This window comes from Ursus maritimus, unplaced genomic scaffold (assembly GCF_017311325.1).
Source record: "Ursus maritimus isolate PB19 unplaced genomic scaffold, ASM1731132v1 scaffold_25, whole genome shotgun sequence".
In the NCBI taxonomy this organism is placed as follows: domain Eukaryota; kingdom Metazoa; phylum Chordata; class Mammalia; order Carnivora; family Ursidae; genus Ursus; species Ursus maritimus.
The window spans coordinates 13,713,356-13,739,622 of record NW_024425008.1 but is presented as its reverse complement, the minus strand read 5'-3'; the positions used below and the strand labels follow the sequence as shown (position 1 = coordinate 13,739,622).

Genomic DNA, 26,267 nt, shown 5'->3' with positions numbered 1-26,267 from the left:
CTTGTCCGTTTGAAGATACGGTCCAGGATCCCATGGGCTGCCCTGAACTTCTCAGAGGACTAATTCTTGATCATCTGTTTTCAGGCCTCCGTGGCTGACCCATCACCTCCAGCCTGACCCCCAGCCACAGTGCATCGCTGGGGTCATGGCACGTGACATTCCCTCGGTAAAGACACCCCAGAGCTCAGGTTCCATATTGGCAGTGCCAAAGGACCACCAACCACTTGAACAACATTACAGTAGGACAGAATGTCGGCTAAAACTAGCTCTTAAAATTCCAAGAGGAAGAGAAAGAAAATAATGATTTCGCCGAACTCTGTATTATCTATAATGGGCAAATTTTAAGACTCCCATTAGACACAGGGTGTTTCAAACACAAGCTGTTTGAGCCAAAGTCACACTTCCCATTTCTGCTTTGGCCACTTAGGTTGGCAGGGAGGAACATGCCTTTTTTATCACCAGACAGTTAACAGACAAGCTGGGATGGTCAAGGACCAGGCCGGCCACAGGATGGATGGAGAAGGAGGAGGGTGGATGGCTCACCCACACGTGGAGAAAACTCCAAGCACACATTCTCCTGAAAGCCAGGGATGCCCTTGTGACCTTATGAATGCCTTCTACTCACTTGCTTGCACAGGTGAGTGTGGGCTAGTTTGGGTGTGGGCTCATAGAAGGCAGGGCTCACACCCATGTGTCTTACTTCACCTTGGGCACATTTTTTCATTTTATCTCATGACGAGACCCATTTTTGCAGTGTCTCAACATGGCAAGTGGCCTCCAAAAGGACAGTCCATAGACCATTTCCCTTTCAGGTCAGAAGTCCCAAGCAACCCATTAGTGGCCTGGTCTCTGATGTACAAAGGCTGCAGAATGTTGGCCAATACTCTACATTTCCTTTCCTTGGATCCTCAAGACTGCTCTGCAGGCCAAGGAAAGGACACGACAAGGACAAGGAACCAAGGAGGGGGAATTGCCTAGTCCCGGCTCAGGAGTGAGGGTGCAAGGCTCTGTCCTGCATCAGGGGGCTTTGGCTGTGGACCCTCTGTCTCTTCGTCTCTCTCTGACTCTTCTTCGTGTGGTGTAAATACGGTTCTTTGCAATCAGCTGATGAGATAATGCGCCGGAGAAACCCTGCTCCAGGTGCTGCCTGTGCTGTAGGAACGTGACCGTGAACCCCTCCCTGTGAAATCACTGGGGTTGTTCTACCGCCCTGAGTCTGTAGCTCGCATGAGCCTTCTCCCTTAGCACTTGGACGGACCCAGAGTATCTGTTACCACCACCTCTTCCAAAGCGAACCAAAAGCTCCCTTCGGGTCAAAGAGAGATAGGGCTTCTGCAGAAGAGATTTAAATAAAAAGCGGAAATAGACACTTGGAGAAAGGGCACTTTATTTTTAGAAAAGAAAAGGAATTAGGAGATTAATGGTTGCCATGGCAACAGCAGAGCACCCCGTATATTCTATAGGCCCAGCTTTCACCAGGATGCAGGAAACAAAACGGCTTCCCCGGCAACTTCCTGAGAAAATATAGATGACAATAAAAAGGCCACCCAGAAACAGTCTCTGCCGTTAGTTCAAGTGCCATTTCCCTGCCGCCTTACGAGCTCCGTACTCCACGGCCCTGTGTTCACTTAAAAACCCATTTTAATGTTTGGCACAGAATCCATGGTCAATGAATGTCTCCAGGTCTCTTTTCTTCTGTGTTCCTAATTGTGCTTTCAAAATTGAACCGGAAACAGCAGACCTCGGAGCAGGGCTTGGAAACCGGTGGTTCTCAATCTGAATGGGGAGATGATGCGGGCAGCGTCTGCAAGCCTCTGCGTGAACCGAGAATGACAGCACAGATCGGTTGCTAACATTTGAACAGGTGCAGATTGCACATAAAAATTCACACTTCTGTGCTTTCTTGAAGATTTAGGAAAGCGGATCCTCCTGGATCTTCCTTTTCACGAATCGAAAACCAGACACAGTTCACGCATGTCCTGGTCACCAACCCTTCTGCCTAATCCCCTTGATATTACTGCCCAGTCTCTGCGGGCATTCCGTTTGGAACCCCCACTTAGTTACAGCGGAAGTGCCCCCTTCAACGCTTCTCAAATTTTAGTACACATCCGAATTACCTGGAGGGCTTGTGAAAACATAATTTGCTGGGTCCCACTCCCAGAGTTTCTGTTTCTGTGGTTTTGGGGTGAGGCCTAAGAATCTGTGTTTCTTTTTTTTTTTCAGTGGGAATGTGTTTTTTTAAGATTTTATTTATTTGTTAGAGAGAGAGAGAATGAGTGAGAGTGAGTGCGAGAGTGAGAGAGAGAGCACAAGAAGGGGAGCAGCACGCAGAGGGAGAAGCAGTCTCTCCACTGAGCAGGGAACCTGATGGGGGACTCGATCCCAGGACCCTGGGATCATGACCTGAGCAGAAGGCAGACGCCCAACTAACTGAGCCACCCAGGTGTCCCAAGAGTCTGCGTTTCTAGCAAGTTCCCAGGGGATGCCCTTGCACCTAGCCTAGGGACCACACTTTGAGAACCACTCCCCTAGATTAATGGTTCTTATACTTTTGTTAGTAAAGATTCCCCTCTTTTGGATGATTTTCAAAGAAATTTAAGTTTAATAAGGTGGGGAAAATTTTTCTTCCGTGCTGTTCACTGGAGGAAGATGGCCATATTGTGGGGGGAGGAGGAGGGAGAAGAAACACAATGCTCTAGCTACAAAAGATGTTGGCTGGGCTGTTTTGCTGAGACAAAGCAAGAAATGAGAAAGGAAGAAGGGAAAAAGAGAGAAGAACGGGAGTTTTTTTAAAATGTGAAGTCAGTAAGAGGAGGGGTCGTTGCCAGTGACACCTCCATCTTTGTGACCCCCAAACCTCAGTAAAGTTCACTAAACCCATGAAATGCACAGTGTGAATGGATTGTGTGTGTGTGTGTGTGTGTGTGTGTGTGTGTAAATGGTGATGAAGCTCAGACCGCAGTGGAGTCAAAGAGGAGCCAGCATGGTGAGGTCACCACGGAAATCGAATCCCCAGAGGTCTGCAGTTAGCTCATGAAGGCTTTGGACTTCCTCCAACTATGGAATTGAGAGACTTGAGGCAGGTTTCCTCAGATCCCAGAGCCCCCAGCTGACCTCTGGATTCCATAAGAAAGATTTTACCTGTGCTGTGGTCTGAATGTTAGTGTCCCCTCCAAATCCCTTTGTTGATATCCTAACCTCCAAGGTGATGGTATTAGGAGGTGAGGTCTGTGGGAGGTGATGAGGTTCTGAGGGTAGAGACCCCGTGAATAGGACTAGTGTCCCTATAAAAGAGACCCCAAGAGAGATCCCTTGTCCCTTGGGTCAAGTGAGATTATGAGAAATGATGTCTGTCTAGGAAGTGGCTCTCACCAGACACCAAAATCTGCCAGCACCATGATCTTGGACTTCCCAGCCTCCAGAACTATGAGAAATAAATGTTTGCTGCTCATAAGCAACCCAGTCAATGGCACTGTTGTTATAGTCATCTGAATGTATGAAGATAATCTGAGCAAACATGTGTAATTCATTTTGCCCATTTTTAATCACTGAAGATGATGCATGTAAGGCAAAGAATCTGAGCTTCTGCTCAACATGAGTTAACACCTGGGTTGACTTCATTTCAGAGAAAAGTCACGGCTCTTGAAATTTTAGTCTGTGCAGGTTTCTAGAGGTATTTCTTTTCTTGAAATACCAATGATAGCTCTTGGGAAATCCATTATTTCCTTTGCAGACCTTCAGGGGTCTGGGAAGGACTGGGGCTGCCTCCTGGCCCAGTGTGGGGTCTAACACAGAGGGGGATCCTGTGATGATGGGCCCTTGGCGCGCCGCGTTGAAGGCCTGGTACCAGGAGGAATATTCAAAATGACTATTTTGCTTGTGTCTATACAATTACATCCATGAAAGTGTTATGTAGATAACATGTTAGTCATGTACCTCTCCTTTGTTGACCCCCTACTACGTGTCAATGCTTTATGTGCACTTTCTCAGTGAATACTGACAACAACCTGAAGAGGTAAGCATTTGATTTCTATTTGACAGAAAACTATGCTCAGAGAGGTTTAGTAAATGTCCAAAGGTCATTCAGTTGGTAAGTGGTAGAGGGTGGGATTTGAACCCAGATCTGTCCAACTCCAAATTCTCCATTGTTTTCTTATAACCACCTCCACTGCTCCCTGCTTCTCAAATGAAAGGGATTGCCTGATTACTTCTACAGCTTGAGTGCGATAAGCGATATTCTGGCGGACTTAACGTTTGTTCAATGTTTAAAACCTAGCCCAAGAAAGGCATAAAATAAGAATTGGTACTACATCCATTTGAATAACAACACTGCATTCCTGAGCCTAACCCTAAAGGAGTCTTCTCTGTAATGATGGTATTTGAAAATGGCTGTATGTTCCCAGCCCTCTGTGATTTTTTTTCCCACCGAGCAGTTCCAGCAGAACACAGATTTAGCTTTGCAAGTAGGAAAGTTCCGCTTGTCTCACAATGAATTTAATCTCTCAATTTTCCTCAGTTGTGGACATGTAAGAATGAAATTCAAATGAGAAGCTACGATAATGACCCTTTTTCCTTAGCCTCTCTCACAGCTGGGCTTGGTTTATGTGCCCACAAACCAGTTTCTCTTTGCAGCATGGGAGTGACTACGAACTGGGAAACTGAGCGAGACCCAAAATAGCAGCCAAACCCTCGTGGTTCTGCTGCTCTCATCTCTGGTTGCCATTTTGTTTGAAGGGGGAGAAAGAGTCCCTGTAGAGGGGCAGCTGTTGGCTTTTCCTCTATGGAAAACACTGCGTGACAGAACAGAGGGGAATGCTGTCATCTTGCCATGAGGTTTCTATGGAGAGAGCTCTCTGGCATTGGGCAGCCTGTTAACCAGAACCCCCAACGAATCAGCATTCCTGCTTCTCTAGAATAAACTACGTAGAGATACTTAGAATGTGGATGCTGAAGTATTCTAATGGTTACGCACCTGTATCCCTCCCATCCCACTCTCTTCAGGGTCACTCTCCACAGTGGCCAGTGTGATCTTTCTAGCATATGAAAGTGAGCAAGTCACATCCTGGCTTCAGTTGTTCCCCTCCAAGGTCTTCTATGCCCATAGCCCTGCTGACTTTTCCAGTCATGTGTTAACATGTCTTCCTGCTTCCCCATGCTTTGGACAGCCTAAACTGGATCATGTCACCCCCTGCTCAGACTCCCTCCACCACCACCTCTGCGGCCGTGGCATCCCCCTGCATGCAAAGTGAAACCCCACGTCCTTACACTGGTCTGGGAGAGCCTTTTGTTGGCCATTAAGGTGTGGTTTTTTTTTTTTTTTTTTTTTTTGGCGGGGGGGCAAAGTCCCTGTTCAGTTCTTCTGCCCACTTTCCTTAAAAAATTTTTTTATTTAAATTCAGTGTAGTTAACATATAGTGTATTATTAGTTTCAGGGGTAGAATTTAGTGATTCATTAGTTGCATATAACACCCAGTGCTCATTCCATCAAGTGCGCTCCTTAATGCCCATCACCCAGTTACCCCTTCCCCTCCAGCCACTCTCCGTTTGTTCACTATAGTTAAGAGTCTCTTACAGTTTGCCTCCCTCTCTGTTTTTATCTTATTTTTCCTTCCCTTCCCCTATGTTCATCTGTTTTGTTTCTTAAATTCCACATATGAGTGAAATCAGATGGTGTTTGTTTTTTTCCAACTGACTTATTTCACTTAGCATAATACTCTCTAGTTCCATCCACGTTACTGCAAACGGGCACTTTGTCTATTTCTTACTGATTTTCTGGAGTTCTTAATGCAGTCTGGATACAAGTTCTTTGTTGGATATATGTTATGTACCTTCCAGCTAGTGCCTCTGTTTTCCAACGTTCTGTTTTTGCCAACGTTTTAAATTTTAATTCAATTTGTTTTCAAAGTTAGTGTTTTTTTGTGTTTTGTTTAAGGAATCTTTGCTTATCCAAGATCATGAAGATATTTTCCTTTTCTCTATATACTTCATGGATTTTACTTTCACATTTAGTTCTATGATCTACCATAAATTAATTTTTGTGTATGGTGGGAAGTAGAGATTGAAATTAATTTTTTCCCCAAACGGGCATCCCAGTGACACAGCATCAACTGCTGAAAAGACCAACACTTCTCTACTGAATTGCCATGAAGTTTTTGTTGTAAATCCGGTGTCCATATATGCCACACCTCTGTGCTTTTGCTGCACGCTCTTCCCTCTGCCTGAGAGGCCTTCCTTGCCCTTGTCTATTATTTGAGTCTTTCTCACCTTTCAAGACTCCTCCTAAATATCGTCATGCCTTTGAAGCCTCTCCTGTCCTCGACACCCACCCTGCTGCTTCCCAAGCAGTCTCTGATGGCCTTGGCCACTACGTCATGCCCACGCTACCCCTGAACACTGGCTTATGCGTGCCTCCACCACAAGACTGAGAGCACCTCCAGGGCAGGGTCTGGGTGGTCTTCATCTCCGGAGCCCGTGACTAACACTGTACCAAACGTGGATGATCAATGTTTGTCTGGTGAGTAGAGAACTTCTGAGCAGCTAAAAATAAAAAGGTTAAATGCTCTTCAGTGAATTAAAAGTAATCTGTGCTGGGAGTCTTACTCTTTGGGAAAAAAAAAAAAATCAGTATTCAATGACCAGTATGTGGTACGACCCAATGTTTAGGGGTAGAAGGGTAGTTTGTAAACCAGTCACTTAGAGGATAAAAGGGAAGGCTTAGTCATGAATGAGGGGAAGGAAGGAAAGAAGCAAAAGCAAGGTGTTTAAACCAGAATATTCCTAAGGACATAAAATAGAAAGTATCTGACCAGTGATATATGAATTAGTGTATTTTTCCTTGTTCTCTGCCAAGTCCTACCTCCATTTGCCATCCCTTGTATTGAGATCTAATTGACATATAACGTTGTATTAGTTTAAGGAGTACAACATAATGATTTGGGATATGTATACACTGCGAAATGATTACCACACTAAGCCTAGTTAACATCCACACCTAACATAGTTAAATTTTTTTTTTCTTACGATGAGAACTTTTAAGAGCTGCTCTCTTAGCCGCTTTCAATATATAATACATTATTGTTAACTACAGTCACCCTGCTGTACATTACAGCCTCAGAACTGAAAGTTTGTACCTTTTGACCACTTTCACCCATTTCCCCCAGCCCCAGATCCCTACCTCTGGCAACCACCAATCCATTCTATGAGCTCCAATTTTTTTTTTTTTAGATTCCACATATAAGTAAGGTCATACAGTATTTGTCTTTCTCTGATTTCACTGAGCACAAGTCCTTCTGTTTTGTTCCAAGTGGCAGGATTTCCTTTTTTTTAATGACTGAATAAAATATTGCTTATATATATATATATATATACCACATTTTCTTTATCCGTTCATCCACTGACGGACACTTAGGTTGCGTTCATGTCTTGGCTAATGTCAATAACGCTGCAGTGAGAATGGGGTGCAGATATCTCTTTAATGCAGTGATTTCATTTCCTTTAGTCACATGCCACGCCATAGTTCTTAAATTCCTTGCATCAGAGTCATAAATTCTAGGAGTGGTCACATGGTACACCTGGTGAAAGGATGGAATTTAGAATCTGATCTGGGTTCTAATCCATCATAGGTGCCTATAATGTGATCTTAATTTCCTCTCTCCCTCAGTTTCATCATCTGTAAAATGGATTGTTACAACATTTGCATGAGACACTATATGCAAAGAACAGAACACAGCGCGTGACATAGTTGGCACTCCACAGACGGTGAAAATATTTGGAAGCTCCTTCCCCAGTGCCTCATTCATGGTGCCTCGAAGATGAGAAGCCACAACAAGGACTTTTCCAGGAAACTTACAAAACTACGAAAAGATCTTTATGGTGCAGTCATTTCAACGGAACCAAGGCAAGAGCCGACATTCATCCCTGTTTGTTAGCGCGATGACAATATAATTATGTGCTGGGAATACTTTTGCTTTGTGGCAGAGGCTATGTAGCCCAATGACCATTCTTTCCTTCTCCCTTTTCTAGAGTACAGCTTGTTGCCACTCCCATAGAATTTCTGTTGGAGCACATGGCCATCTTGCCGAAGGCTGCATTTGCCGGCCTCCCTGGCAGCCGGATCTGGCTCTGTCATTAAGTTCTCTCCCATGGTGCTTGCTAGCCACTTCTTTATTCCCCCTCTGGGCTGAAATGCTGATAGCATTTCCAAGGTGAACCAGCTTTGATTATGTGGAAAGGAAAACACCCTGTGTCCCAAGGGTGTTGGCCAAGCAATAAGATCGAAGACACGTGGGTCTCTCAATGACCTGATGGAGCAGCACTGCCTACTCATTCTAGATGGTTCTTATGAGAGAAAGGAAGAAACTGCTGTCATTTGCGTTGTGCTTTGGGGGTCTTTTGTCAGCAACTTAGTATCAGCCTGAACTACTACAAGTATATATATTTTTGGCCTGTATATACGTCCTCCTCCGCTCCCACCAGAACGTTCTCCCTCTACCCTTCCACTTAATTAGCTCTTTTTCTTCTTTCAGATCTCAAAGATCTCTTTCTTTCCTTCCTTCTTCTTTCCTTCCTTTTCTCTTTTTTCCTTTCTCCCTTCTGCCCACTCTTTTTCTCTCTCTCTCAATCCCTCCTTCCTTTCCTCTCTTTCTTTTTTTGAAAAACTATGTCTTCCAGATCCAATCCACCCAGTTTGAGCAAGCTAGGAAGGAAAAAGAATTCTGGAGACCTAGAACTTTTCCAGTTCACCGGAAGTTCGACTCTGAGCCTCCTAGGGGAAGGCTGTGGCCGACTGCAGCTGCTGCACAGTGGCCTGGAGAACGAGGTGTCTGCGGGACGCCACTTGTACTTGACCTTCAGTACCAAACTCCTTAGCAGGCAAACCCATCTCTTCCCAAGACTTTGCTGTCACAGAATGGGGCCATTCAAGGGACTGAGAGCCTCCAGTGTATGGACAAGAATTCTGAGGACAACCACCCAAATGGCAATGCTGTCTCCCTGAATCCGTGCTTGAGACAGAAGCTTTTGCCAAATGCAAGCTCTACCAGTGGAGCTGGAAATGCTAAAACCGTGCAGCTGCACAAATGTGGCCACCTTGAGCCCCTCTTCCCTTCATTTCTGGGGAGATGCAGCCATCATGAAGAGACGCTGTCATTCCTTTACCTCCCACCAGCCTGCCGCAGAGACGCAGAGCTTTGCCATGGGACGGTAACAGGGCTACGAGCTACCTGCGCCTGATAACAGCCTGCAGGACGTGATGTCCTTGCAGGAAGGAACAAGCAGGTGCTCGGGGTTGCTTCGGGGCTTCCGAATGATGTGTCCTTGTGATTGTCCTCCTGGGAAGTCTAGAGGTTCCAGCCTTGCAGGGAGTGAACTGGGACAGGATGGAGATCTGGCCTCCCATCAAACCCCCAGGTTGGGCCAGAAGGGCCTTGCTACTGCTTGCTCAGAAACCAGGTCCTCTCGGGCTTTCTCTGCTGGCGACCGGGCAGCAGGCCTGGTGTAGGGACAGTTCAAGGACTGACTTGGCCACACCTGTCCCCGTCTAGGAGTCAGGAGTTGTGTGTTCTAGTCCCAGTTCCCAGCCCTACAGCTGAGAGAACTTGAGCAAATTCTTCCAACTCTGCATGCCTCAGTTTCCTCATCTGTAAAGTGACGGTAAAAAAACTGGCCCTGCCTTTAACCAGTGAGATGGTCTGAGAATAAAACCAAATAGTACACGTGAGAGCACTCCGGGGGCTGGCGGGCTCAGTCGGTAGAGAGTGCGACGCTGATCTCAGGGTTGTGAGTTCAAACCTCATGTTGGGTGTAGAAGTTACTTAAAAATAAAATCTTAAAAAAAGAAAAAACCCTTTGTAAGTTTAAAGCTTTGTGCAGATGCAAACCCTGGGTCAAAATCTTATTATTGGGATACTAACAGTATTCCAAGAGCCCGTTCAGAGAGCGGTTGCATGAATTTCCCTAGGTAAGCAGACCCATGGTATACTTTAGGATTCACCTGACAACTCGTCTGTGCCCCTGGGAATGTCTAGGATAGGTTACAATAGAACAATATGAATTCAGTGATGTGTAGGTGAAATTGGCAAAATGCCTCTTCTCCATTCTACCAAAGTCCTGACTTCGTTTAGGATTAATTAGTTCAGTAATACTGGAGGTACAGTTAACCCCCAGATCTCAGTGGCTTAACCGCTCTGTGTCCTATGTGATTCGGTGATGTAAGTGCTGGGCCCTCATAGCTCTCAGATAGTCCTCTTTGATTAAATTGCATTTATCTTGTCCTCAGTGACTGCATTTTTTCTTTCTCTCCTGATTTCAGAAGGGTAATCAAGGGGAACTTGATGAGCGTATGACCTGTGTAGTGGCCCAGGTTCTCAGAAGAGCCCCACGCTTGGTTTAATGCCTTGCCTGCTGATGCTGTCTTCAAATACTTCGTCATTTTTGAACAAGGGGCATGCATTTTCATTTTGCACTGGGTCCCCCAAATCATGAAGCCAGATCTGGTGACGGATACATTGACGAGCAACCAGCCCCCTTCCTCCCAGATGCCTTCCATTGAGGGAACCCGCCCAGAGTTCACTCCTTGCGAGGACAATGGCCGGGAGCCTTTGGGCAGCTGGGATTCCAGCCCGGTGTCTTGCCTACAAGCCACACCCACAATGTGCCATGTTCATCTGCAGTTCCTGGGTGAACACTTAAAGACAGAGCCACACATTCGTGGTACAAAAGCCTTCCAATCTGCCCCGCTTATGTATAGTGACCTCACTTAGATCTCATCCCACACAATTCCTTGGGAACTCTGATTTATGAAGCCTTTCTTATGTACTCAAGGTAGTTTTCATAGACGCAACTCTCTCTGCATCCATGCCGCATCACTGCACGATACTTCATTATATGATGAGATGACTACCGTAAGCACAAATGCCATGAACGACTCTGGGATGATCCCTGCAGGCTCTTGGTGAACGCACACCTGAGCAGGTGCCTCCAGGTACGGAATGCACTCATCGCACAGCCCACTGGCCCGCTGGACGGACCACAGCCTCAGTCAGCAGATATCATGGACAAAAAGGAGATCAGTTCTGTTAGGTCGGTTGAGAGGGCTTTCACTTTTCCGTGACTGATCCAACCGTGCGGCTGGACATTCTGGTGGTTTCTACTATATTTTTCTATTCTAAATAATGCCTCACTGAACATTCTTGTCCTTAAATCTTTGATTTAGTATTTAATACAAAATGAATGATTGAAGATAAATTTGTAGAAGTGCAGGGACAGGGTCCAACAGTCTGCGTGCTTTCAAAGCTTGTGATAAGATTTGCCAAACTGTCCTGCAAATGGTGCCATCAGCGCTAAGGAGGAGGCTTTCTACTCCCTCCCAACGCTGGGTAGTGCTGGGAGGTGCGCCATATACATACTCACTTTGAGGAAGGCAATTCTGTGTGTGCAGCAAATCTTCCACAAACACACAACCCAGCCATTTTCAGGACAAGCCAATGGTTCAACTGCTGCTGCTCTATCCTTGTGGGAAAGGCAGTCTTACTGGAAAGGAGATCTCCTGAGAGCTGCTACAGCAATCAATCCACGCAGCCGCCACAGAGGTGTCCCTGTTCATGTCCACAAAGGTCCTTCATGTCTGGGAGCTCCCCCCACGACTGCCAGGGTGCAGCCGGCCGCCTGCCTAGCCTCGGAAACCAGCCATCTCCTCTTTGGGGCCTGCTGGAGGTGGCAGGAAGCAGACTGCAGGGTCCCCTGTTTAGGAACCTTCATCGCTGACCCTTCATTTCCTCTTCCCACAGTCTCGGGAACACCTTCTTGGTCTTCAGAAAAAGCCCCCCTTCATCTAAGATTTGGTGGAGTCCTTGTCTTAATCAGCCTTGGGGGGGGGTTGTAACAAAAATACCACAGACTGGGGGGGCTGATGAACAACAGAAGTTCATTTCTCGTGGTTCTGAGGTGTAGGACTGGGGTCAGATGCCAGCATGGCATCTGGTGAGGACTCTCCTCCAGGCTACAGATGGCTAACTTCTCATTGTATCTTCACATGGTGAGAGCAGAGAGGGAAGCAAGCCCTCTCCCCAGGCTTACAAGGGCACAGATCCCATCGTTGAGGACTCTACCCTCATGACCTAGTCTCATCGCATTTACTTCCCAAAGGCCCCTCCTCCTCATACAGTTCCTCTTAGGGTCTCAACATATGAACTGTCAGGGGACACCAACATTCCTAGCAGTTCTCTTCAACTGCCCAACTAGCCAGGGCCTCAGGCTTTTGGAAACCAAAGCCAGGCAGAGGCTTCTGGGTTGTTGTCACTGGGACTCGACACCTGGCTGCTCGAATGGGAAGGGCAGGGAAAGAAAATAGCAGGATAAACAAAGTTATTATTAAAACAAAATGCTCCTGCCCCACATCTCTCAGCTTATAGCAAGCTGCTCCTCTGGGGTACCTCATCTTTTCACGGGAGGTCACAGTGTCAACTCTATTATCACTGGGAATCTATCATTTTCCAAGACTGAAAGTAAATTTAGAATATTAGATCAAGCAATCTTTCTTTTTCTTTTTTAAAAGATTTTATTGTAGAGAGAGCATGCGCACGCATGGGGAGAGGGTCAGAGGGAGAGATCTCAAGCAGACTCCCTCTGAGCAAGGAGCCCAATGTAGGACTCGATCTCATGACCCTGAGATCATGACCTGAGCCAAAATCAAGAGTTGGATGCTTAACTGACTGAGCCACCCAGGCACCCCTCAAGCAATCTTTCATTCAGATAATAATTACCAAATTATTTTATCTACAGGCTTTACTGCTTTGAGTTTATAATAAAATTAACAGGACTTGAATTCTTACTCGTTTTCAACATTGTATAGGGATGCAGAATAGAACTCAAAAAATTTTTGAACATCAATGTATTTATTATGAAAACTGAAATGTGTACCAAAACATGATAAACCTCAGAGGGGAAGAAGCTTGTCTGAATTCTCTATTGCTTCTTTTTTTCTTCCCTTTTTTTTTTTTATTGGATTAAAACACACATAACATGAAACTGACAGTCTTAGCCGTTCTTCAAGTGCACAGCTTGGTGGCACTGGGTACATTCACATGGGTGTGTCACCATCACCACCATCTACCCCCAGAACTCTCTCATCTTATGAAGTTGACACTATACCTATTAAACACTAACACCCCAGACTCCCCTCCCCCACCAGCCCCTGGCAACGCTCATTCTACTTTTTGTCTTTATGACCTTGACTACTCTAAGTACTTCATGTAAGTGGAATCCTTATCTATCCTATTGTGACTAGCTTATTTCATTTAGCCTATCATCCTTAAGGTTAATCCATATTGTAGCATCTCCCCTCCTTTTTAAGGCTCAATAATATTCCATCATGTGTACATACCATATTTTGTTTATTCATTTATCCACGGATAGACACTGGGGTTGCTTCCACATTTTGGCTGTGAAGAATGCTGCTATGACCATGGGTGTACGGATATCTCTCTGAGACCCTGCTTTCAATTCTTTTAAGTATATACGTAGAAGTGCAATTGCTAGGTCATATGGTAATTCTATTTATAATTTTTTGAGGAACCTCCTTACTGTTTTCCACAGCAGCTACCCGTTGCACATTCTCACCAACAGTGCACAGGAAGAACTCAATCTGGTCCAACAGAATCATACTGCTCACCTACTGTAAGTCTGGGATCAAGGCTAGATCTGGTGGGGGCCAAAGAAATGGAGAGCATACCACCTTTATCCTAAGGAGTATGCAAATTTATCTTACTAATTAGATTGAGAGTAGTTTAAAAACTGCATGTTAAAAGATTAAATTTTTAGATAAAATATGCAATTAAAGTACTTTTTGGAGAAAATAAACAGAGTATGACCATCTGGTTGCCTGCTTCCCCCAATCAGGGAGGCGAAAGCCCAGCACTCTAGGATGCCTTCTGAGAGAGAAACCTAGAATATTTTGCTATTTCTTCTCCCGTCTTCAGCAGCCAGCTGAGACAGGTGATATTTCAGAACAGGAGATGCAGACAAGTGCTATGTTCATCCCTCGAGACATTCTAAGTGCTAATTTGGTCCAGGTCAGACTACCTGGGGTGCATACTTCTACCTCATTAATTTTGCCCTTGCACAAAGGTCTTCACAGAGTTGAAAGAACATTAGGAATGTTTTTGGAGATGGACAGATTGGGGCTCCCATTCAAGCTGCTTTGCCTAATGGCTGTATAATCTTGGGTAAAGAACCCATACCTCCTTATAAAAGCATCCCTGAGTCCTGTCTCTGCTGGAAATGAATCATCCCCTCCTCTCTGGTACGCCATAATACAAACTTCTATTACTGTAACATTTGCATCTTACCATGCCTGCTAATTTGACTACTGGCTTGTCTTCTCCTGGCACCTTGGCACCAGGGAGGATGGCTGCATTGTACCTGTATCCCCAAGACACTGCACAGAGCCTGGTACATGGTGGAGGTGTTAGGAGCTGACGCTCTACAGAAACTGCCACACCTGATAAGTAATACTGTTAGCGACCCACTTAACTCAAACTGTGACTTGGCCTCTGATAGTATCTCCCACTCTTGGAGAGATCAAAGTAATGAGAACTAATGAAGCAGAACCAGATTCTAGCCTCAACGCCATTATTCTGAGAGCTGCTTTGTATCTATCTTTCTTTAGGTCACTGTGATGTGATTCTCAGTTCTGGTCCCTACGACCTGGGCACCAGAGGACTACAGAAATCAGAAATTTACATTTTATTGCCTTCTCCTACATCTTATCGGTAGAAGAATGCTAGAAGTCTGGAGGCAGGGGCTCTTGGCAGTTTGGTTTGTGTGAGGCTGAGTATGTCCTATTTTTAAGGTTCACAGGCTCTAGGCTCATTCTCTAAAGAGTAGGCACTATCCCTCGCATCCCCATCCACATTCATTCTGTCTAGTCTCCAGATTACTCTTTAAGTGTTCTGGATCAGAACCCAACCTCTCTATAGTGGGCTGAAAGGTAGTATCCCAAAAAGATATGTCCATGTCCCAATCCCAAGAACCTGTGTAACCTTATTTGAAAAATGGATCTTTACAGATGAAATTAAATTATGGATCATGAGATCATCCTGAATTACCTGGATGGACTCTAAATCCAATGACAAGTGTCCTTGGAAGAGATGGAGAGAAGACACACAGAGGAGAAAGTGACACAAAGATGGAGGCAGGGAATGGAAGGATGTAGCCACCCTAGAAGCTGGATGAGGCAAAGAATGGATTCTCCCCTAGAGCGTTTGGAGGGATTACAGCCTTGCCAACACCTTAATTTTGGACTTAAGGCCTCCAGAGCTCTGACAGAATACACTTCTGTTGTTTTAAGCCACTGAGTTTGTTTTAAGCCACTAAGTTATGGCAGCCCTAGCAAATAAATACACTTCGCAAGTTTCAGTTTCCTTAGCTGCAAGAAGAAATAATAGTCCTTCCCACCAGATTTATTATGTGGATTTAATGAGAAACTATAAGTAAAGTTGCCCATATCAGTGATCCATGTAGTAGGCCCTCAGTAAATGGTAGCCACTAGAGTCTTACGCTCTTGACATTTATGGAAGCTCACTGGACATCCATACTTGGGCATTTCACTACAGTGCTCCCACAAGACTCTGGATTGCCCTCTCAGAGTTAACCTGGGAGAGAAACACTTTATGAAGAAGGGCAAAGAAGTGAAAGGTCACCGAAAAGAGACAGAGCCTTCTCAGGTAAGCAGGATATCATTAAAGAGTGCTATGACCAACCCCAGAGAGGTTTGGGTAGTCATGAGGGCCTAAAAAAAGAAGAGCAAAGGGGGAAATGTTGGCCACTCATGTTCAGACTATGTTTAGGAAAGAAGGGTCTTAGCCAAAAGGTTTCTATGATTTCCAATCTCTAGGCAAAACTATCCCATCTATGTAGTGATAGATGCTCTTGATGCCATTAAATATTTAAATATTAAATATTTCAAAGCAACCTTTGGATTTCCATGTAGGTCTGCTTATGAGGAAAATGAATTAATTGTTGGAGTTTTGAGTAATCCTGACCTCCGTGATAGAGATTTTTCATGACAGATCCAAAGTGTGGCTCTGGATGAAGATTTGGCTTCCCAAGTATCGTAACTGGAGAGAATGCACAGATGGGGCCAGCGAAGGCACCCTTAGTCTTTGTGACAACTCTTTTACTTACTATTGATTCTTGTCTCCATTTCCTAGGCATTTCAGTTAGGCTGAGTTCGTCTTCCAGGATTTGATCACTTCTGGCATCAATGAGGCCCCTGGGCCTAAAAAACAAAAGGCCTGGCATGGATTACACCGCTATGACATTTCGGGTCTATCCCTTCCTCTGATTCCCACAGAATCACTTTCCACGCTCCCTGCAAAACTCATCAAGAACATTCAATTGTGCCTGTCATTGTTTCCAACACCCATGGTGACGACGTTTTCTGAGACAGAGACTGGACATTCACGGGTGAGTATATGTTTGGAGAACACTGGGATAGAATATTTAATAATGAAAGTAATTGAAAATGCACAACAGGTAGCCATTATGCTATGTGGTACTAGCAAGAGAAACATTTTAGAATTCAATTCCAATAGACGTTTTGCTTCTACTGAACAACTGATATATTTGCTTCTTTGGTAAAAATAATGCTTTCTTTTCCGTGGCTATCAAGAAACTCAATGTTAAAGCTGTTAATCATTGTTACTGCATGAATTCTTTTACTTTCCTTGTTCTTAATTTTCTAGTTCTCCCCCTCAGATTATACCACAATTTTAGCCACTCAGATGGCTGGCTGGCTATCTGTTCATGGCAGGGACTGGTTGGTTCCACCCCACATCCGTTCTCTTGTTCTTCCTTATTAACAAAAGCTCCCTTTCAGCCAGGTGTGGCCATGGACTAAGTTTTGTGTGGGACTTCCAGGAAGGCTGCTTAAAGAGTGTTGACCCATTGAGGGGGAGTCTTTTATCTTTCCTACCTGTTGACTGGGTAGTACCCAGTACACCAGCAGCTATCCTAGACCATGAGGTGTCCCAAAGGATAGAAGCCAGTACTGGGATGGTTGAACAGAAAGATGGGTGCTGAGTCACTGATACCTGGAAGGTCATCCTATCAGCTCCGGCCACCTAGCCAGCGGTTTCTCTTAGGTGAATCAGAAATAAACTTTGACTTTTTTGAAGTCACTCTTATTTTGGGTTTTCCCATAAAACTGCTACACTATTTTTTTTTACAGCACTTCCCAGAAATCTATCAAAAATTAATTTCAGATTCACTCCATTTTTTAAGACAGACCACTCCAAAAATATTCTCCAAATTCAATGAAAATCTGGCTCAATATTTTTGTGTGATGTGGTAATCAGACAAACACTTAATTTTGTCTATATAGATGTGTCCTCTGTTAGAGGCTGGTGCAGACACCTTTTGGAAGGGGGCAGAGTATAAATAAATAAACAACAGTAATAGTAAGTAGGGAAGTATTTCAAGAGGTAGCTTCCACCCATCTTCTGTAATGAATATATGAAAAATTTTGAAATTAGCATGGTACTTGTATGTAAAAGAAAGTGTCTAATGAATATTCTATCAAGGATATAGAATATCCCCTTAAGACTTATTGATATCATTCACCTGCAGAGAAAAGTCACTTTTTCATAGATTAAACCAAGATAAATATCAGCCCACTGTCTGTCCAAAGTGTTATAAATTTTGTATTACTGAACTAATGAGATTTAATAAAATCCAAATTAAGTCTTATAGTACTTTGGACAGAATCTTTCTTTCCTCTCAACCCTAGGTCTTCCAACTCATCTTCAAAGGAAGCATTAATGAGAAGCAATAAATCCCAGCATGATCGTGATTAAATTTCATGAATTAAACAGAGGTAATTTTGCAAAATGGTAAATTCAATCAGTAGAACAGATACTTTTCTTTCTCAGACAAACCGAGGGCCAAATGTGTCTCCAGATCTTGGCATAAATGATGACATTTTGATTCTTCCTATCAGTGAGTAAAATGCTTTTAAATACCTTCAAGAGTAAATTGCAAAACTGCTATTAGTGCCTTTAAAAATATGGCTTAGCCCTCTTCCCTTCCCTTCCTTTTCCCCCTACCTCCATTCCCACCCTCCAACACATGCACAGACAAATCTGGTGGCTATCTGGGCAACACTGAAGGATAATCATGACTCTGATTATAGCATGCAGCTTTAAAATTCTGGATTCTCTGTTCTAAGTGAGAAGCACCAGCTCGGAAATCATTTCTCCTAGTCACTATAGGTTTTCCAGCGTCTTGGCAGTTAAGAAACACCAGCTTGCTGACAGCATTTTAAATGACCTACATTTGTGTGGAAAGCCATGTGGTCCAGCCCAGCAGGATTAGAGACGGGAGAAGATGCTCTGGCACTGATTGCTTATCAAGAGAAGCCGACTCCAGACCTTTCCTGCTTGGTTTCTCCATCTCACCATCTGCATAACTGCTGATTCATTAGGCAGGTGTCTCTCCTGCTGCTGGAAAGGACATTTGTTCCCTGTAATTTGCCACTTTTCCAAATGGTTAAGGGAAATTGGACTCGCTGCTGGATACTGCGAGTGACGTGGATGAGCTAATGCCAGCACTTCGCCCATGTAAATGTCATGCGTAGAATCAAGGCTTAAATGGCTAATGACTTCCCAGCTAACCTGGAGTGGACACCTACCGGAGAAACCAGCAACCATCATGACATTTTGGGAACAAGCCTAATTTAAATGTTGCATCCTGTTGTCCACACATTTATCAGACTGTGCATTTAAATTTTGGTTTGGAGAATATTATCACTTGCCCAGAGTGTGTGTCTTATAAATATGTCCAAATCACTGTAACTAAGAAGCCAGGAAATTGAAGGGGACAATGCCCGCACATACCCCAGGAGAGTTCAGGGCTGAGAATAGTTTACATTCATCAAAGTCTAAGAGACTACTTCTTAGTGCCTCTTGCCTTTAATTTTGTCCAAAGGTCTTCTTTTTGCCCACAGATTTTTCTGTCCTACTGTTGGTTCCATATCTCCTCCCATCCCCAGACACAGGGGCATGACTCAAGATGAAATCATCAGAGTACCTCAAATGCCTGGACACAAGTGATTAGACTCAGAGGTGGGCAAATTGTGACAAAGTCCTTGCCTTTTGTATGAAAAAGCCATTCATCCATTCATAAAATTTTTTTTACAAAACCTCCACTCAAAGAGAGGCATTATTTAGGGTGCTGGGGAAGTAGCAATAAATAAGACAGATGTAATTCCACGGAATTTACACGATAGGGCATGGAGCAGGGAGGCAGACAAGAATATGAACAAGATGATTTGTGAAAGTATTGCATTAAGAAGGATGTAAGAAGCATGAATGATAGTGAACAGGGCTAACACCCAGAGAAAATTCAAAACGGTAGGGGAAGGAGGCCCTAGGGGTGCTAAAGTGTTGGCTCTAGCTATCTTTTTTTCCCCCCAAGATTTTTATTTATTTATTTGAGAGAAAAAGAGAGAACACTCGAGCACAAGCAGGGGGAGGGACAGGCAGAGGGAGGAGCAGGCTCCCCGCTGAGCAGGGAACCCAATGTGGGACTCAATCCCAGGACGCTGGGATCATGACCCGAGGGAAGGCAGACACCCAACCCACTGAGCCACCCAGGCATCCGAAGCTCTAGTTGTCTCTTATGGCCAGTTTCACCCTGCTCTTCCTGGGATTTCAGATCATGAGCCAACAAATTCCCCTTTGGAGCTAACGCCAGCTCAGTCTCCACTATACATCCCTTACCCACTCTTTGACGCCAGGATCTGGTCCTCCAGTCAGCAAGTCTGTGTTGACCGCCTGGTGCTGGGTATTGTGAGGGTTCAAAGAGGAGCAGGTCATGCTTGCCCCCCTCAAGCAGTTTTCCATAAGTGTGGGCTGGGAAGTGGGCACAGACACACGTGGACAATATCAAACTGTGATTGTGCCGACTACCAACCTGTTCCTCCCTACCTTTCTTTCTCAGCAAGTAGTTCCAACTACCAGGTTGTTCAAGCCTTGATTCGTCTCTCTCTCACCTCCCATTTCCAATCCATCAAAACTATTTCTTGAGTCCATTCCCATTGACACCACGCTGGCCTGATACCACCTCTTCCATGCACTGTGGGAATACCTTCTACACTCCTCTGGAGAAGAGTTGGCTTCCTTGGAATCATGTGAATCTCCAGATGGAAATTGACTGCAATAGGAGAGGCGATGATGGCCACCAGGAAGGCTTCCATTACTGACCCCAGGAAGCCACAAATTCTAATGCATTCCTACAAGACGAAACAGAAACAATGCTCGGATCTTCCAACACATTCGACAGTTTGTGACGAGACTCTCATGAGCACAGGTATGGCCAGAATTGAGAATACCTGATGAAATGTTAGCACTGGAAATCACTTTGAAGTCACCTGGACCAACTACCTCCTGGTACCAGTGGGGAAACTGAGGTGCAAGGAAGTTAAATTGCTTATCTGAAATCACTATAATTACTTAATTATATATATGTAATGTCTATTCCAAAGCAGATTTAAAACGCCTCATCTGTGATTTAAAAAGACTATGGGCACAGTTACTTCTTCAAGACATCATCACAAACAGTATTTGTCCAAAATAGGTTTTTTTGATAAGAATCAGGTAGCAAGCGTGCAAAGATATGTCTGATGAGTACTGGGGAACAGGTACCATGGGATGGATTAAGGGTGGAGACATAAGCCAACTCCTGGGAGGGTCTATACCCTTTTGTAAGAAAGCAGCCATCCCATCTCCTCACACCTCACTGTAAGTGCGTGCCCCTGGATATGGCCAAGATTTCCCTTAGAGAACATCTCTAGTCCCGCACTATGCTGGACAAATAAATGATTGAGGGCTTCAGTTTTCTGCTAGAGAAAACAGCTATGGGTATTTTTTTTAAAAGATTTTATTTATTTATTTGACAGAGATAGAGACAGCCAGAGAGAGAGGGAACACAAGCTGGGGGAGTGGGAGAGGAAGAAGCAGGCTCCCATTGGAGGAGCCTGATGTGGGGCTCGATCCCAGAACGCTGGGATCACGCCCTGAGCCGAAGGCAGAGACTTAACGACTGAGCCACCCAGGCGCCCCAGCTATGGGTATTCTAACTTAAAAAGTTTAGGGGCGCCTGGGTGACTCAGTTGGTTAAGCCACTGCTTTTGGGTCAGGTCATGATCTCAAGGTCCTGTGATCCAGCCTGGTGTCAGACTCCCTGCTCAGGGGGGGCCTCCTTCTCCCTCTCCTTCTGCCCCCCCCCCAGCTCGTTCCTGCACTCTAAAGTAAGCACAACCTTTAAAGAAGAAAAAAAAAAGAATGTTCAAATCAGTACCAACTCGGCCATAAAAACAAAGCATCCATTGAATATCCAACATTATGCAGTTAAATCCTGCAAGATAAACTAATTGCGAAGTTTGCAAATGTGCAAATAAATGAATTGACTTTCTATTTGAAGTGGAGAGCTATAAAACAACTAAAGGTTGGGGAATATCTACTCCAAATGAGATTTTTTATTTTGGAATGGTTATTTTATATCATTATCTTCCACTTGTTTGTCTGTGGGACACATAATTGACCTAAGCCTCAGTTTACTCTCTCTGTACAGTTGGCCAGTAATATTCCTGATGTTCCAGGGTTGTTGGAACAGATGAGATAATGCATATAGAAGATTTAGCATAGCTTTCAATAAATGTTAACATTGTATTACAAAAGGGCTATATTAAGGTCAATCTTCATTCACAACAATAAAATTGAGTCATCAGGATACAGAAGCTTGAGGTGAGGGGCTGGGAATGTATCCGGGTCATATGCTAAAACAGCCTACGCACTGAGCAAGCTCCAGACAAAGTCAAGACTAAAGCTAATTATCTGCACAATGCAGGACATCTGTCATCAGTTCAGCAAAACTGGGATGACAAAGTTGAGCAGGACACTGTCCCTGCTTTTGGTGTCCTCCCACGTAGAAAGAAGGTAATAGATAGTACTGGAGGCCCTTCCCTACAGAGAGAGTTTTCGTAATTGAATTACATATTGACCATAAGGTCAGTGAATCAAGAAACACAATTTACATTACCCTGATTGCCATTGGTAACAACAGGCTTGTCCCTGGGGATCCGTCCTTGATGAGGATGACAGGTAAGAGGAACAAAGTGTGAGGACACCCAGCAGCGTGCACGCTTCCTCCTTGGTACACCAGTTCATGCCTGTGATTTTTCTGTGTACTGTGTTATGAATTGTGATGCCAGCAAAGTTGCAAGGTCAAGGCCAAGATGATTGAGGTTTGGAAGGCTCCTGGGTGTGTGGCTTATAAGTCAAATGAGGTGTTTGGGTTCATTTTTGTCTTTCTTGATAAAGCAATTTGATATGTGAGCTTGAAATTAAATGCTGTGATTGGCATAAAGCACCTTTATTATTGAAAATCCTGCAGGAGAGCTAACTTTGTTATTGTAAGCCTTGAACACACTAACTGCAACCCCTTTTGTCTCTTGCCAAATCAATTGGTTTTTAATTCAATTTTGATAAAGTCAATTTTCTCAGGAACTCAATTATCTTTTTATAGCATGTCAGGCTGTATAAATACACAATGTGGGAACTGCTACGGCAGTGGAATGCATAAAAGAGGAGGGTAACCCAAAATAATTCTGCCTTGGGGTGTGTGGGTGGGTGAAGGGAATGTCAGGGGAGGCTATGGAAAAGAGCTGACATTCGAGTTGGAGGCTTAGGAATAAGTACCTGCTTCCTTGGCAGATAGGATGGGAAAGGCTATTCCCGGCAAAGGGAAGGGTTTGAATGTACAAAGCCTGGAGAAGTGTAAATGCGCCAAATACAGGAGATGGGGACTGGCATAGCCGGTTAGCATCTGCTGGACAAATGTAACTGAACGCGTAGCAGGTGCTGTGCTCGGAAAAGGGCACTGGCTGCAAAGAACACAGGTGATGCAGGAAGGCAGGCTGGAGCCAGGAGATGGCTGGGAGGCTTTGTGCCTCTCGCTTTGGAGTTTGTACTCCTGAAGACAGTGTGGTTTTAAAGTAGAGGAATGGTGTCATGAGAGCCCGATGCAGAAGAAGAGCAGGAGCAGAACCGTAGAGAATGGATGGAAGAGGAGTGACCAGACGGATATGTAGTAGTCCAGGTTGGCGTAGTTGGGGGCAGCAGTGATGTGTGATTTTGGGGGAGCCCCACTGACATATGCAGCCCTCTTTCCTGGTGCTCACAGGACCCATTTCCCCAGATTTGCAGCTCTTCTAGCACCTGTTCTAATTTGCAAGGAATTAAAAAAACAAAAAAACTAAAAAACCCCAACCTAGAAAGCTAAATCGGACTCTTGCTCTCTCAGAGCTGAAATTACTTTAGCAAAGATAATGGCTTCTTTTAGTTTGCAGGGTTTCGTCTTCTCTTCTAAAGGTTAAAAATAGAAAACAGATTAAAATCCTGAGTATGAATCCTAAAAAGGATTTCTATTCCCTCCCTGTGGGGTGATAAATTTAAAGGGCCATGGGACCTAGAAACTGCCTGAGAGACGCTCTTTTGCTCCATGCATTCTTTTTTTAGCCAAAGACCTGGCCATGTGCTCTCGTACAGAACTGGTCATGGTCTGTGAGGCAGGTTTATTCTGTTTTGCATAGCAGACCTGCTCCTAATCACGTCTATTCTTATTTCAGGTTAGGTGGGGGGGGGGGGTTGGTGAGAAAGGAGAAGAGGGAAGCTTATTTTAGCCTTTGCTTCAAAAATTAACTTGGTTTCCAATGCAGATGTCTAGTCTATTAGCTTCATTCCCTTGGGGCATGCCCAGAACAGCAGCATCTCCTTTCCACTCCCCCAAATGCTCCTCTGTCCCAGAATTGTAACCCACTTTGTGCTGCGGTCCACTCCACAGAAGCACCCCCACAATGACCACTCAGGAGCCCCTGGCTGGGGGGCGGGGCTCTACATGGGCCTTTAGGCTCACATTGGGTAAACCAACTAATCCAGCCTGGAAATAATGAAACTCATCTAAAAATCTCTCTTAATCCCTCTTAGCCCTAAAACCATGGATATTAACTGCAGGGTGAGGCCGGGGAAGAGGGAGCATCAGAGGCTCTGGGCAATTTAGCCTCAGTGGTTATGTAAATCAGACAGTGAACACTAGCACATTCCATTGCTGGGGGAAGGGAGAAGGGAAGGGCTGGGGGCTGGGGAGAAGGTGGGTGGCTGGCAGCCCTGGTTCCTGGATATCACCCTGAGAAATAGCACCCTATGCTACAGATGACAAGGCACATGTCAGCATGCTCAAAGTCTCCTTCATTCTTCCTGAAATTTCTGATAAAATCAGAAGTTGTCATTGTTATCTCAGGAAGGCGTTATTTTAAAAATAAGTTGCCACTGACTTAACTTTCCAAAACTCCTCTGCAATATTATTATTCTTTTATTTAAGCCCAGAAACCATTTTTTAAAAAAACGTATGCCCTTTGGACCAAGGATTTTTAGAGTCAGAAACAGTCTATTTGGGATTGCAATGACAGTCTGTTTTTTCCTACTTGGCATACCTCCCTGTCTCTTGTAGTCATTGATCCCTAACTTTCTTTTGGAAAACAAACTACCCCCCATACCCTCACTTTTGATCCCTAAGGCAATTTTCAGGCCTTTCTTGCTAATAAATCTCAGTTCTGTTTGGGGAATAATGGACAAAATACTAGCTTCCACAACTTCCCTTCCAGCTAGCAGTGACCATGAGACACAATTCTGGCCAGTGGGATCTACACAGAAGCTTGGGGAGGGCTTCTGGGAAGTCTTCTGCCTTTTGTGATTAAAGGGGGACAGATACACTGGAGCAGCCCCGCCACCTTTCTCCCTTGAACGCACATGTGAGCTGTAGCATTCCATCTATTGGAAAAGGCCAATAAAATCACAGTTCATTGGCCCTTGATTTAATTTCATGCTGGTGACTGCTTGCCTCTGGATATATTATTATATGAGAAAAATAAATTCATGCTTGTTTCAATCACTGTTAGCCAGGCATTCTGTTCCTTGCCAATGACTGCATTTCTGAGACACTTGAACTTATGCTAACAGGAAACCAGAACACTGCATTCCCAGAAAGGCAATTCACCCCAAAGTCCATCTCTCCTATGTTGATGGAAAGCATCAAGGAGAACAAAACCTAGGGCAGCTGGCGTGGCAAGGCACTCATTCCACTGACAGTGCAGGGAGCTTCCCATCCCCCTCCAACAGGATATGGTATAAACCATGGACTAATAACCCCTGTTTTCTGTTTCTCTTTTTCAAATGAATGTTTTAATAGCAGTTACCCCGGTTTTTTTTTTTTTTCCTTCACTAGTGTTATTGGGTGGGTGGGGAAAAATGTCATTTATTCAAAGGCTCTAGGACTTGAAGAGCCACACTCAACCTGACGGAGAAGAACATGCATCATCATGAAAGCGTGGAGGGGCACCTGGTGGGCTCAGTCAGAAGAGTGTGTGACTCGTGATCTCTAGGTTGGGAGTTTGAGTCCCACGTTGAGTGTAGAGATTACTTAAAATCTCAAGGAAAGAAAAAGAAAAAGAAAAAGAAAAAGAAAAAGGAAAAGGAAAAGGAAAAGGAAAAGAAAGAAAGAGAAAGAAAGAAAGAAAGAAAGAAAGAAAGAAAGAAAGAAAGAAAGAAAGAAAGGGAAAGTCAGTCAGTCTGGAAGTACATGGATACAGCCCAGACAAAACTTTGGACTACGTTTTTTAGAGAATGAGATGACTGTGTTTAGCACTGCACACAGAGCAGCTGCATTATATTTGGCTGGGCACTCTGGGTTTCTAGGAAGCTAGGTCTCTAGGAAGACTGTTGTGTGGGAAGATTATCAGCTAAGGGGTGGACTGTAGTAGGATCCAGTATTTTTGCATTCTCAGAATGCACTGCCCCTTCCTCTGAGAGCAGTACCCAGACTTTTCTATAGAGAACTATCCCTCCACTTTCAGCCAATGCATTTTGGTGGGGCTGGCCCTATTACCAGTTCCGAGGGTGGGCATGTGATAAAATCTAGACAAATGAGAATATTTATTCTTCTGGCCACTGTGACTGCCTCAGATGAGCTTGTGCCTCAGTGCAGCCTAATGAGAGTCAGCATGGAGAGTCTTACTAACATTATTAGGAAAGAAGGTAGTTATTTATTGCCAATTATTATTGATGATCATTTGAGCTCCTGAATGGAGCTGACCTTGACTCTAACCTTGGACTTTTCAGTTATAGAACGCAATAAACTCTTTTTCTAAGATTATT

The 26,267-nt window shown here is 44.4% G+C and overlaps 1 long non-coding RNA gene across 1 annotated transcript in view; it reads right to left on the bottom strand.

The window, feature by feature from the left end:
- Nucleotides 1–1,542: 1,542 nt before the first annotated feature.
- LOC103670451 overlaps nt 1,543–26,267 on the bottom strand; it is a 58,623-nt gene continuing 33,898 nt past the window's right edge. The window contains exons 2-3 of the long non-coding RNA XR_570576.2: nt 16,183–16,276; nt 1,543–1,814 (exon numbers count right to left, since the gene is read on the bottom strand). This is a non-coding gene — a long non-coding RNA (uncharacterized LOC103670451). The remainder of the gene's footprint in view (nt 1,815–16,182; nt 16,277–26,267) is intronic.